The sequence below is a fragment of the Sparus aurata genome, chromosome 24 (assembly GCF_900880675.1).
Source record: "Sparus aurata chromosome 24, fSpaAur1.1, whole genome shotgun sequence".
Taxonomy (NCBI): domain Eukaryota; kingdom Metazoa; phylum Chordata; class Actinopteri; order Spariformes; family Sparidae; genus Sparus; species Sparus aurata.
In genome coordinates this window covers 6,286,119-6,299,190 of record NC_044210.1, presented here as the reverse complement: position 1 = coordinate 6,299,190, position 13,072 = coordinate 6,286,119, and the positions used below count along the sequence as shown (strand labels likewise).

Below are 13,072 nucleotides of genomic sequence, written 5' to 3'. Positions count from 1 at the left end.
TGAATCAGAATAGCAGTAGAATTTGTTTGTGTGACTTTACAAAGGTATCGAGCTCAAAACGATTCGTTGATTGACGAAAAAGTCACTTTGCAAAATTTTAAGTGTATTGATTTAGCTTAGAATTATGCAGGAATCGTTATGGGAATTGATTGAGCTCCCCTGCACTGACTACAAGTTCAACTCGGATGTTGCACTGGTGGAAGTCACTGGTAGTTTGACACTGTGGCTGGACACCTTTCAGACTGGAGACTGTTGGACAGTTGGTCACTTTTTGTCTCTGGGCATAAAAGACTTAAATCTATTGTTTGTTTGTTTTTTGTTTGTTTGTTTTTGTTTGTTAAATATTATATTCCAAACTATTTATTCCGACTTATATAAATGAGAGGTACTCCAGATAAAAATCAATGTGAAAAATGTCTCTATTGGTAACAGACTGAACCAAGTTAGATGAATCGATCACGTTACAGGGACAAAGAAAAGCATCACAAACCATGCAGCTATATCACCAGGCATTGATGGGTTCCCCAATGAAATTGATGTGGCTTTTTGAGAGCATCTGGATCATTTTCTTTTGGCTGTGATTATTTTCTCAGTTTGAAAGGGAGAATTTCTGAGGGATGTTAACACTGCCCTTATTTCTTTGCTTTTAAAAAATGATGACGACCCAGCTGATTGCTCGAGTTACCGTTCTCTGTCTTTTGATCGATCGGAGTGGTCATATTTGTGGTCTGTGCTGGAGGGCTTTGGAATTGTATTTATTGAAATGATTAAAACTAAAATCCCACAGTACAGGAACTTACTGGTCAAACTTACGCTTCAAGTTACAATTCCCATAGTACAACATTTTAAATAATTGAAAAGGTTCCCTCTTTAAACCATGGGCTGGCCTCCTAATTTCTAACCAAGCTTGTATTTCTATTTTAGAAATAAATATCCTGCCCAGGATCAATTTAGTTAGTTCTATGGTCCCACTCCCCCCTCCACCTAATTACTGGAGCAAGCTCCAGTCTGCAGTATCTAATTTTATTTGGAAAAAGAGGCAACCGCGCCCAAAACTGTGTACTCTTTAGAGAAGGAGGGAGGATGGTGCCCTGGTGGTTCCTAATAAAAGCATTAAAGAGCAATATAGTTGTCCCATGGACTCCCCAGGATGTTCTTTGTCAACATGTCACTTGCGTCTTGGCCCCATTATCTCTCATCTTATACAAACATGGAGATTATCTGAAGCAAAGTGTAATCTTTCCTGTAAATGGCACACTTTTTTTTTTTTATTTATTAATATCCAATAATCGAGCACTTGTGATTGGTGAGAGACCTGTTTCAGCTCCCCAGTGGGAACATATCCTGTCCGAATCCTGTCAATATTTGTCAATATTTAAAGGATATTTTTACTGATCATTTTTAATGATTGTGGATTACTTTCCTTTCTGATATCAAAGATGCATTCAATCTGCCAGGTTTTACTTACAGCTGAGGTCCGCGCTGGCAATGCCCTTTACCTAGTCACTCAATCCTACACTTATACACTGAAGCAACTATAACTAAGGGTATGGTATCGAAACTTTATCAACAACCATAATGTAGTTCATGTTAGGTCAGCTCAGTTGTTTACCAGAAGAAGCTTGCTCTGTCACCTACACGTATAGGAAACTCAAGTATTATGTCTCTTTCAAAGACCACAGCAAACACGATCACTTGTTGATGGAAGACCAGGCTGTATGGAAGAATAACTGACCTTCAAAATGGGCCCCCTTTTTCACTCTGTGGCCCTTTAACTCACTGTGTGCCCTTTGCTGCTGTTATTCAGTGGAGAGGTATCAAAAAGAATGCCCTGCCTTGCAAGTCATTTTCATGGCCCACTTATTTTTCAGACCTTGATCTGAATGCCTTCATGTATGGATGTGAACTGAGCTGAGTGTGCTGCTATGCTAGCTTTATTTACTTTCTGCATGTAATGGCATTGCTACCCTAGCAGAGCAACGCTTAATGCCACAATAAAAGGATGGTAATGGCATCGTTTCCAACTGTCTCTTTACATTCTCCTTGAAAAAAACATATGCAAGCTATTCTGTGTGTGTACGTGTGTGTCTTCACAGGGATCAAAGCACAGGGTTGACCAGAATCAAATGCAATTTTAAAGCGCTTTATTTTCCCATTTGTTACAGCAGGAAATAAAAGGACTCGAGGTCAGCCACAGTGGAGGATGCCCCGGAGCTTAAAAGTTGTGCTGGTCAATTGTAACACGGCTAAAATGAAGAAGGAGGCGATGAAATACTCTTGTTGTACTTCCTCTGATGAAACAGCCATCTGAGGCATGATCAATTACCGCAGTATACAGTATTTTTCTTTGCTAGGGGCAAGTGACGTTTTAAAATGAATTTTTCTCCCCTTTTTAATCAGCAGTAAAATGAGAAGCCCATTGCTATAAGCAAGAGGGCAGAATTATCATTTTCATCCTTTCTTTCAGCCCCACTATCATTGTGCCATGTCTGGAGGTGATCCTCCGAGGCCCATCCAGCCTAGAAAGATGAAGTTGATGTGTTTTAGATAGCTTTTAGAGAGATGTGGATAGAGGATGGAAATTGCATGCCAGGAGAAGCAAAATGAGCAATTTTTCCTCCCATTTCCCCCCCTCTCTTCATCGGATCTGTGCTTACTCATTCATGAAGGCTTTGTTGTGACATTACATACGTTGGTGTGGAGATAAAAATCGCAAAAACTGCCAATTCAAATGGGGAAAATAGGAAGACGCAGACTACATTATTATGCAGGCTAATGCATTTGAAGGCTAGTTGCATAGCAAGCGAGACACCGCTCTCTAATGTTATCAAAACACTATGGCAAGCACCAGTCTTATTCACATTTTGAGCTGTATTTTAAGTGGCTGCTTTTGAGATATTCAGGAAACTCAGCATAGCCTGTTACAAGCCCATTTAGGATAGAGTCATATTCGCAAAAAAAATATGACTATATCTCTATCTATCTATCTATCTATCTATATATATATATATATACACTACTCACAATAAGTTAGGGATATTGTGAGAGACTCAGTGGATTTCATACATACGGTGCTTGTTTCACTTCAGAGAGTTTTGGGATAGGGAGGCAATTGTATTGGGGTGATAGACACACCTCATTTTGTGTTTTCCATGTAATGGTCTCACTGTGTACAGTGTGCCTTACATATTGGGGCCAATACCAAAAAACTAAAAGACAACCCTTTTCAATGCTTCATCAATTTCAACATTCTGTGGGTATAAAAAGCTGGTATTGTCAGTAAGTCATTCCAAGTTCATCATTCAAACAGCAATGAACACACGACGTCACTTAACGGACGAGCAGTGCCACCTGGCCATAGCGCGCCTTCGGGTCGGTGGCAGGCAGTCAGATGTTGCTCCTGAACTTGGTGTGTCTCAAAGTGTCATCAGCAGACTTGGATCAAGACACAGAACTACTGGCAGAGTTCGTGACAGACCCAGGAGTGGAGCCCCACAAGTGACAGACCGCAACGATGACCAGTACCTAAGGACCTATGCACTCGGACATCGTTATGCAGCTGCCACACAGCTGCAGGCCCATTCACGAAATGTGAGGGGTACTAGGGTTTCCAGACAAACCATTCGAAACCGACTCCACCGCTTTGGCTTGAATGCCAGATGACCGTTGCAGGTGACTCCACTGACACCAAGGCACCGCCGTGAACGTTTGCAGTGGGAACAAGACCATGTGACCTGAACAATGCAGCAGTGGTCTACCGTCCTGTTCACTGATGGGTGTCAGGTCACCTTGCACAGAAATGATGGTCGTCAGCGTCGCTGGAGAAGGCGAGGTGAGCGATACGCCGAGGTCAACATGGTCCCCAGGGTTCCCTTTGGTGGAGGAGGTGCAACAGTCTGGGCAGGCATCACCAGTCAGCGCAAAACAGATTTGGTTATTGTAGATGGCTCAGTCACTGCACGTTCTTACCTCAGAGACATCATAGAACCCATCATCATCCCCCAATTCCGCCAGCACACCCCCAACTTTCTGTTCATGGATGATAATGCTCCACCACATCGTGCCAGAATTGTCACAGCTCGACTTCAGGAAGTCGGAGTGCGTCATATGGTATGGCCAGCAATGTCCCCTGACCTGAACCCCATAGAGCACGTCTGGGACCAGCTGAAGCAGAGACCGGATGATCGTACCCCACCCCGACGTGACCTGGCAGAACTGTGTGTAGCACTTGTGGAGGAGTGGAACACATTGCCTAAGAACAACATCATGAGGCTAGTGAGGAGCATGAGACGTCGCTGTCAAGCTGTCATTGCGGCAAATGGTGGAAACACCCGCTATTGACATTTTTGTTATTTGGGGCTATCCTTGTTATTGTCTAAATTTTTGGGGTAATAAATATTAAACTAATGAAAATGGTGTTTCTTCTCATTCATTATTAGTAATATCAAAGGAAACTTTTACCTATTTCATTAAAATTCAGACCAAATAGGAAAAGCACTCATGTAAATAACAATATCCCTAACTTATTGTGAGTAGTGTATATATATATAGATATATAGATATATATAGATATATAGATATATATATAGATATAGATATATGTGTGTGTGTGTGTGTGTATATATGTATATATATATATATATATATATATATATATATATATATATATATATATATATATATATATATATACACATATACATATATATACATATACATATATATATATATATGACCTCACATCCCCTCATCTGAATCAGACAGGACCTGCAATAGAACAAGTACATCAAGTGATTAATAGAGAGTGCAATCAAAAAGTGCTTCATTAGCAGTTCTTCATTTGTCATTAGCTATTAAACATAAGAGCTGGGTAAACAAAGTGTTGACAATCAAGTCTGTAATATATAACCTATAATGTAACCTGCCTCCAGTACAAGTCCTTCTCGCAGCGTTCATGAGAAGGATTTATGACATGATTGCATCCAAAATCTCGATTTATCTCTATTGTAATAGTAGAAATCATGAATGGGTGACTTCCAGCACAGACTGACAGCAGTGTTAAGTTAAAAATAAAAAAAATGCTAGTGGCTGTGTCAGCATGGATGTGTTGCTATACAGAGGAGAAGATGAAATATGATCCAGGATGTTCAGTTTGACTAGCCAAAAAAGACACAAATACAAGCTCTTCTACTAATCCTTCAGTCGGGAACACTTTGTGTTGTTGTTTTTAACACATATACCAATAACTGCAGTACTGCAAAACCGGATTGGAGCAGTAACACACCGGACACATATCTGGTGGGATCTCTGGGTTATTTTCTCCCAGATAAGCCCAGTAGTATGCCAGAGTCAAATCCTAACTCAGAGGATGAGTCCGAGTCTGAAGGCACAAGTGTGGCGAAAAAGGGAAGAAAATACTGTTTTTGTGAAGAATGGGTGCCCAAATTTGACTGGTTAAAGTTTCTCAGCGAGACGAATTCCAATTCCAACTGCAAATTTTGCAGTCAATACCTGCAACGTGCAGGGAACACAAAATTTGCAGGTAATGCTTGCACTACACTGTTAAAAAATAAAACACACTGGTCAGACACAGTGCTAGTCTAAGGCATATGACCTGTACTCCAATGAAAATGCAACAATATAAATATTTCTTTTACAGTCAATATAATTGATTTACGGTGTGCGCCCTTAAATTCTGTGATTGCAATTTTCAGTTAGGGGCCACTGTGCTCCTAGTAAAAAAAGTTAGCCTGGAGCCCTCATTTCATTCCAGCTACTTAAATGTGAATATGTTTGGTTTCTTTACTCTCTTTATGGATGATAGGACTATATGAGAATTTGTCACGGATCACAGAGAAAACATCAGTATAAATTGGTTCTGATAGATTTCCATTGTCGTGATTATTGTGGATACCTTCACAAGTGACTTGGAAAAAGCTGTCTAGCTCTAAAACGTGAAGTTCTATATTGGTTTCCTTTATTTGATTGCACAAGGGGAAGTATGCATCTTTCCAGTCATTCCAAGACTCTAAACCTGTCACCATGGCTTAAGGCTCAGCTTGCCAATTGTATGCCCCTCATAAAACAGTTAAATCAGATGTGTGAAAATACTAAGGATACAAACTGAAGTATTACGGACCAAACAACTCCTCAATTAATCAAAACAATTAGATTAATAAAACCCTCCATCACATACTGATAATTTTATCATCCGTGGCTTTGATTTGTGACACAAACAAAACATGTATGCAGTACATGTTACAAAGTAATGCATGTGAATTGCACAGATTTGCTCCATGCAGTACTGTGCCAGATGGCAATCCAGTGCATCCCTGCAAAAGTGGAGCCAGGTATTTTGGCAGGAAACCTTTTTTTGGGGGGGGGATCTCATTAAGATTGTCTGCCTGTCCACGAAGTATGAGTCTGTGCCAGAAGATTTGACTAAACTGACTTTCACATCCTTTTCCTTTGTTTGTCCCCATTTTGTAACACTCCTTGCTATAACATACGAGCTTCGAAATATAAACCAACGTTAATAAGTGTATACAGTTTGACCCAGTTCATATACACGCATGGCTGAACACCTTGAACTTCCGCCTCATGTATATACACGCAATATAACAATTCCAGTAATAATCTAATCCCCAGTTTGGCTAATGATTGTAATAATTTAATGCTGCGAAGGCACGCTTCGCCTTACAGGGGAGGGTTATACCACTGTGCCTTTTTCCCAGCCAGAGTGTGGCTCCGTTTCCCCCCTGCTGGACCAGACCCAGAGAGACCGGCTCTCAACAGGGTTCTTGATTTATGGGCCACTTTACAAGAAGGGCCTGGGGACGCAGCACTCCTTGTCCTACGATATTGAATCTCAGCTGCCTAGCATGGAGATGTGGCTCGTCTGTTATGGTGTGAAAGCTTATTTGCATTGCGCCGTTAAGCTCTCAGTGGTAGCTAAAGCATGTCTGCTCACCTTAGCACTTAAGTTTATTTTTGCTTGCAGGGCTGTTTGGTTCAGACATGTAAGGGACATTCTCAGAGAAAAGGTGCGTTGAAGACAAATGGCTTTCACGTTGACAGATTTGTGTGTGTCCACTTTTGCATGTATGTGTGTGTGGTTGTGTGTATATATGTATAATATATGTAATATACATTTCCAAGTGCTGTTTGCGCACCTGTCTTAGAGGATGTTTGCTTTGCTTTGTGTGGTTTAAATTCCCCTGTAACAAAACAGACTGTGTATCTTAACACAATGTTTTGTGTATAGCAATCAAAGAATCCGAAAGCCACATGCGTATCCATCCATCATTATCCATACAATTGTGCATTCATCAATGATGAAAGCTGAAGTAGTTTCCACCGGTCCACAACCTCAACAGACAAAGTCAGATAAATTGACTGTACAATTTCAGGCACATTGTCTGCTAGAAGAAAGACTTATTACATGTTCAAAGGCTCTCTTTGTTTTGTCGCTGCTGGCTGTATTATGCACATGCTCTGCTTTTGGCTCAAGTTGATTCTTCCTAGCGGTTGATTTGATGTGAAAAAAAAACAAATCAGCAAGATAAATGTTTTGCAGCTTGAATGATTATAGTTGCTTTAGGGTAGGGGCTTATTAACTTGTGTTAATAATCTGACAATCCTCTTTCATTCCCCCCTTAAATCAGCCCACAGTTCTGCTGCTTAGACAACAAAAGTATATTCAGCTGAAGTGATCTCGAAAACCATAAGAGCTGCTGGGGCATTATTGCTATTTTCAAAGGCCTTTACTTACTCTTTCAATGGTTTAAGAACATTCAAGTTTGACATTTTATTTGTCCCTTTTCATGTTTCTGTGTAATCTATAGCTGTTCTGTTGTAGTAGAGGATCACGGCCAGCCTGCCTTATACTGTAAAATATGCAGTGTTTTTTTACTTTCTTAAAGTCAGAGCTCCTTGAAGAACTCTGACTTTGATGCTCTCCAATGAATAGCATTAGCATACTGTAGAGTTAGCTTGGGAGTCGTTGGTTCAGCAGCGGATCAGTCTCAGTGTCACAGATTTAAATTTAGGTGTTGAGTAAAAATGTGTGCTTGAGGTTTGTGTGTGAAAGAGATAGAGAGAGAAAATCCTTCAGCCCGTGAATATCTCATCGCTGCCGATGGAAGACGCTGCCTCGCCTTGATGAATTTTCATTTTATTCAGCATCTGGGATGTTGCAAAGAAGTATTTCTACCGCTGCTATAGTTAGATGTAGCTAATGTTAGGCTTCGGATAACCCTGCAGCACGAGGTCTTCCAAGTGTCATTCAGCAGCTAGTGTAGCGTGCTTCCTCCCGAGGTGAATCCTATTTCATACCTTGAACTCTGATCGTGTTTGAGGGTTTGATTGACACCTGCAGGACAGATCAAGCCTGAAAAGCCAGAGAGAAGACACGTGCTTGAATTAAACGGCTTCCTGGATTCTGTTACACAAGTAACTTTGAGACAGAGCTAATCCAAGTCGATCGACACAGATCTTCCCACATAGCTGCAGCGGGAAAGTCGTCCTGTATGTGGTACATGATCGGGGTAATTGATTGCTCATAACAAGTTTAGAGGTAAAGCATTGTCCTTTCAAATGTGTTAAATGATCTGCGTTGTAGAAATAGAGCAGAATTATCAGTATCCATCAGCTTGTGAATCATCGCTGTGCTTTTTCTGCTATAAATCCTTACCCACCAGAGTTAATTTAAAACTTGAAGACAGTTTGAATAGCGGCTTTAGTGCCCAAAGCAGCTGGGAGAGAACAAACAACTCTTTGACAACCCCAATAATCGTCCGTGCGTTGAAAAGTCAACATCTATTAACTCTGGAAAGTTTGCTCTGTAGATTCTCCAAATTGTTTTAATCTTCTAAATCACATTAAAGCAATTTTATAGATAGTTAGAGAGGCAGGCGACACAGTAAAACACGGATGATAATCACTGGGATGTCAAATAGTGATAGTTTGCGTAAGAATCTACAGTCACCAGAATATTTCAGTGATTCCCCTCTTGCGTGTTTCACTGCTCCACTGCTTGGCACTGTCTCATGATACTGCCTCATATTAGCCTTCTCCTCATCCTCTCTTCTTCACTCTTTTTCGAGGGTCCATTCTTCCCCTCCTACCCTTTCACCTCCTCCTCTCAGTGATTCCAGCGGGTCCGCTTAGCCCTGGCCTGGAATATCCAAAGAGAGCGCTCCGTTCATTTAATGTCATCCTTATTTCCCTGACAGCCAGGCAGGATAAAGAATGTAGTTAGCAGGCAGCTCAGGTAAAGGGGCTAAGAGCTGGACGTGACGACAAAGACAGTTTCTATGAGTGTTCATGGGCCTGCATGTGCACATTTGTGTTTGTCCCTGAAAGTGGATTTTGTCTGACTTTCATTTCTCTTTCACTTTCTCATAGCTTACTCCGTGGTGAGGTCAAATGGCGAGCTAATGGCCCAGTTTGATTCTAAGATCACTTGTTTCTTTGGTCATTTGTTGAGTTCAGCATTCCTGTGGTAGATATATTGAATTGAGATTTAGTAAATGATGGGGAATCCTACTCAACAGAACATGGACTGGTGAATGTAAACTCATTATTGTGGTAATATTATTGCCTTGATGTGTTCCTCCTTAACTAATTTAAGCCTTTTTGAAGCCATTTTTGTGCTAACTTGCTCGAGTTAGAATGAAATAGAGATCAACCGATATGTTTTTTTTAAGGATTGACACCCATACTGAGATCAAGGAGACTGATATTAATTTGCATTGAAAATAAAAATCTTTGTACAAAAATTTAGATTAACAAGTTTATCTAATTCTCATTGTCTCATCAGAGACAAATTAGCAAATGATGAAAATACAAGGCTGGATAATGTTTTTACACAAACCTTTAACTGTTCTTTAGGCTTTTAATCAGCAGAATGCAGTGGACTAAGACCTTTTACGGTGTTTAACTTGTTTAGAGACATCGATTGCACTTGAGAAGCATCCTCGTCTCTCTCTTACACTTCCTGCTTCATGTCAAGAACATGGAGGCTTGCGGTTGCAGGGTTATTAGATAATCTAAAATGGAATAATTCAGTGAGGAGAGCACAGACTCGTGTGGGTGTGCGTGCGTCAGCCAAGGGTGTAAGGGCCTGAAAAGTGTTCCTCACAAATAGAAATGTTAATAACTCACCAAGAAGAGTACATATCAATTTTCCGACGAGAGGTAGGAGGAAGAGGGCAGAAGGGCGACATGGGGGAGAGGAGATTGGGGACCAGGGATAATGATAGAGACAGAGAGGGTACTGTGTTCATACTGCGACTGAGAGTGTCACAGTGTTAATTATTTTTATTCAATCTGCATATATGATTCACGGCACATGACCCGTGATGCTAATCATATTTAAGAGCTCAGGTCAGATTCTGTCAAATCTGGGGTGTAGTTAAGGATTCTAGAGCCTTAAGCTGCTCTTCCCCTGTTTCTTTGAACAAAAATGAACATCAATTTGTGTAATGATCATGTCTTATTATACAAAAGTCAATTATCGGAGATTTAAAAACCCAAAAGATTCCCACCCCTAAAAAATATGCTAACTGGGCTAAGAGTTTAACATTTTGACACTGCGCTACAACAGTACTATTCAGTTGTCACGAAAATATTTTGTAATCATGACAGTCTGGTTCAGCCAGTGCTTTCAAGCAGTATGACAAGACTCAACACTGGAGGAAGACAAAGGAGTACATTTCCAAGTTTTACACATCAGTTCAATCAAAACTCTAAGTCACAGAGCTGAAATGTTTTTCTAAAGTGGGAGATGTGTGGGCGTAAAAACAGTTATCTGTTATTGCTTCTTGCTGTCAGTTACTATTGGTGTCTGATCTGGGCAACATTCAACAAAGATATGAACAGTCATCCAGAAACGTCAGATATGGGCAGTGGTTCAGAATTGATCAGGAGGGTCTTCAGCGTGAACCGCCCAACCCAAAATCAAAAAGGCAATAGCAAGACTTCTCATGAGAGATTCAGATAAATCATCATCTCAATATCAACCTGGCGAGCTGTAGTAAGGCAGTAAAGCCTCAGTCGTCGATTGCTGAAACTGTTTGTGTGCGAATGTGAGAGGGAGATGCATTCCTCAGGGCCAACTCGGAGCCCTGAGAGTGTTGAAGGAGTGCCCCATTTTTCTCTTGCTGAACCCTCCTTTAAAGTAATTGAATTTTGGATGAATCTGTGAGGAGGAAACACTGTCAGGGAGTGGGGAAAGTGGCTGCTTGAGGAAAAAAACAATCAAAGAGTGAGAGGCAGGTGACAGCACCTTTTGGATGAGCTTTTCTTTAAAGAATGGCGCACTATGAGATGCTTGACAGGATAAGCTTTCATTGTGAGATTTTTAAGGGAGGACTATTTCTCTCCTAGAGCTTACATTTTTTTGGACATCCAGCATCCGTTCATTTGTTGAAGTGGGTCGACTCTTCTTGCTTTTTTCTGCTCCATTGTGTTCCCGATAGTATCTCTGACAGTTAGACAGCTGCAGTGAATCTTTCACTTCTCACTCGCTAATAACTATGTGCCAAGAAGTAAGACGATAGCGACAATAATACATTGACACCCTTTTCATGATTACTGATAACAAATTGAGTGTTTGACCTTGATAAGCCCTTGAGTATCTTGTTTCTCAGGCAGGTGGCCATCTTCATAAAGAGACTGGGAATCGAAGAAGACACATAGTCACATTTAACCATAGTATGTATCACATTTGGGGAAACGCTGCCATGATTTCACTGTGCTCCTTCCTTCATGGCTTGATGTGGGTAGAGTTTATTCAAGTATTCCTGATAGCTATAATCCCTCTGCACCTTCATCTTGAACAATCGGATCCCTTTTCCTTTCTTTGTTTTCTAGTTTACTCCCAGCTGAGACTCAAGTCATCAGTAAAATCACTTGTTAAATAAGGAACTGATGTAACTGAAGCAGATTCTAGCCCACGCGCATTGACTGATGCATAGGAGCCATACCCTCAAAGTGATATCTATCAACAGTTTCATCAAATATCAGCTGATCATGCTGTGAAGAGAAACGCAGTCGTCTTATTTGGGTTGTGGGTGTTATTCAGAGCCCAAAACTGCTCCCAGTTGAGTTGGTTGAAGTGCGTAACACCACAGGAGCTAAATGGAACGCAGCCTTCACGGACACAAAGGAGTGGTATCAAGTAGAGCCTCGAAAAGGCTCTTCAACGACAACAACAACCACATAGACGTGGCGGACAGTCATGTATTACAAAGGCAAGAGTGCCTGCATCAGTATGCACATGTCTGCCAGATTAGCTCAACAGCTTTTATGCTTCCTTTGATCTCCTCAACACAGCCATTAAAGCAGCCTCCCCTTTCCTCAGAGGACCTGCCACTTGTGTATACAGCGGACGTGAGAAGGACCCTGCTGAAGGTGAATGCGGAGCTTGTTGTGTGCTAAGAACAAGTGCCCAATGTTTAGATGGTGTCTTAACCGACATATTTGACACATCACTCTTGTGGAAAAGCTCCAATCATTGTTCTTCCCTTAAAGAGGCCTGCAACATCCTGCCTAAAGATGACCCACCTACGGCGTTCGCCCCTGTTGTGAATTGCTTTAAGAAGCAGTTTCTCAAAATCCTCAACTAGATTGCATTTGGTGCAAGCATATGGACAGGATGTCATCTGCACTAAGCTATCACACTGTAAAATAACAGTATCTATGTCTTAGTACTATCTTTTGGATTCTGCACTTCTACACTATCAGACCAATGACAGTTTGGATTGGTAGAGCCGCCTTTTTCTAAATAGAAGCACTGACCGCACTGGGCTCCCTCAAATTACCACAGAGCGGTCATTTTAAATTGTCCTGACTTCTGAGACAGTACCTTGGCACCACACATGTGAGAGGATGTTGAAATCCACCCCGAACATTGTCATACTGCTGTCCAATATCCGCAAGAGCAGGTGCACGTGCAAAAGCTCACAAAACAGTTAAGGAAATTATGTAGTCCAGCCCAGTTGGTTCAGATGCTTATGTTGTATGGAAGGATCTCCTCACAACAGGGTAGCTTCTACCCCTAAGGCTTAAG

At 41.1% G+C, this 13,072-nt stretch overlaps 1 protein-coding gene across 4 annotated transcripts in view; it reads left to right on the top strand.

Annotated features, from left to right (window-relative positions):
• Positions 1-13,072, top strand: part of LOC115577155 (interleukin-1 receptor accessory protein-like 1) — a 290,011-nt gene that overhangs the window by 55,011 nt on the left and 221,928 nt on the right. The gene's annotated exons all lie outside the window — the stretch shown is intronic.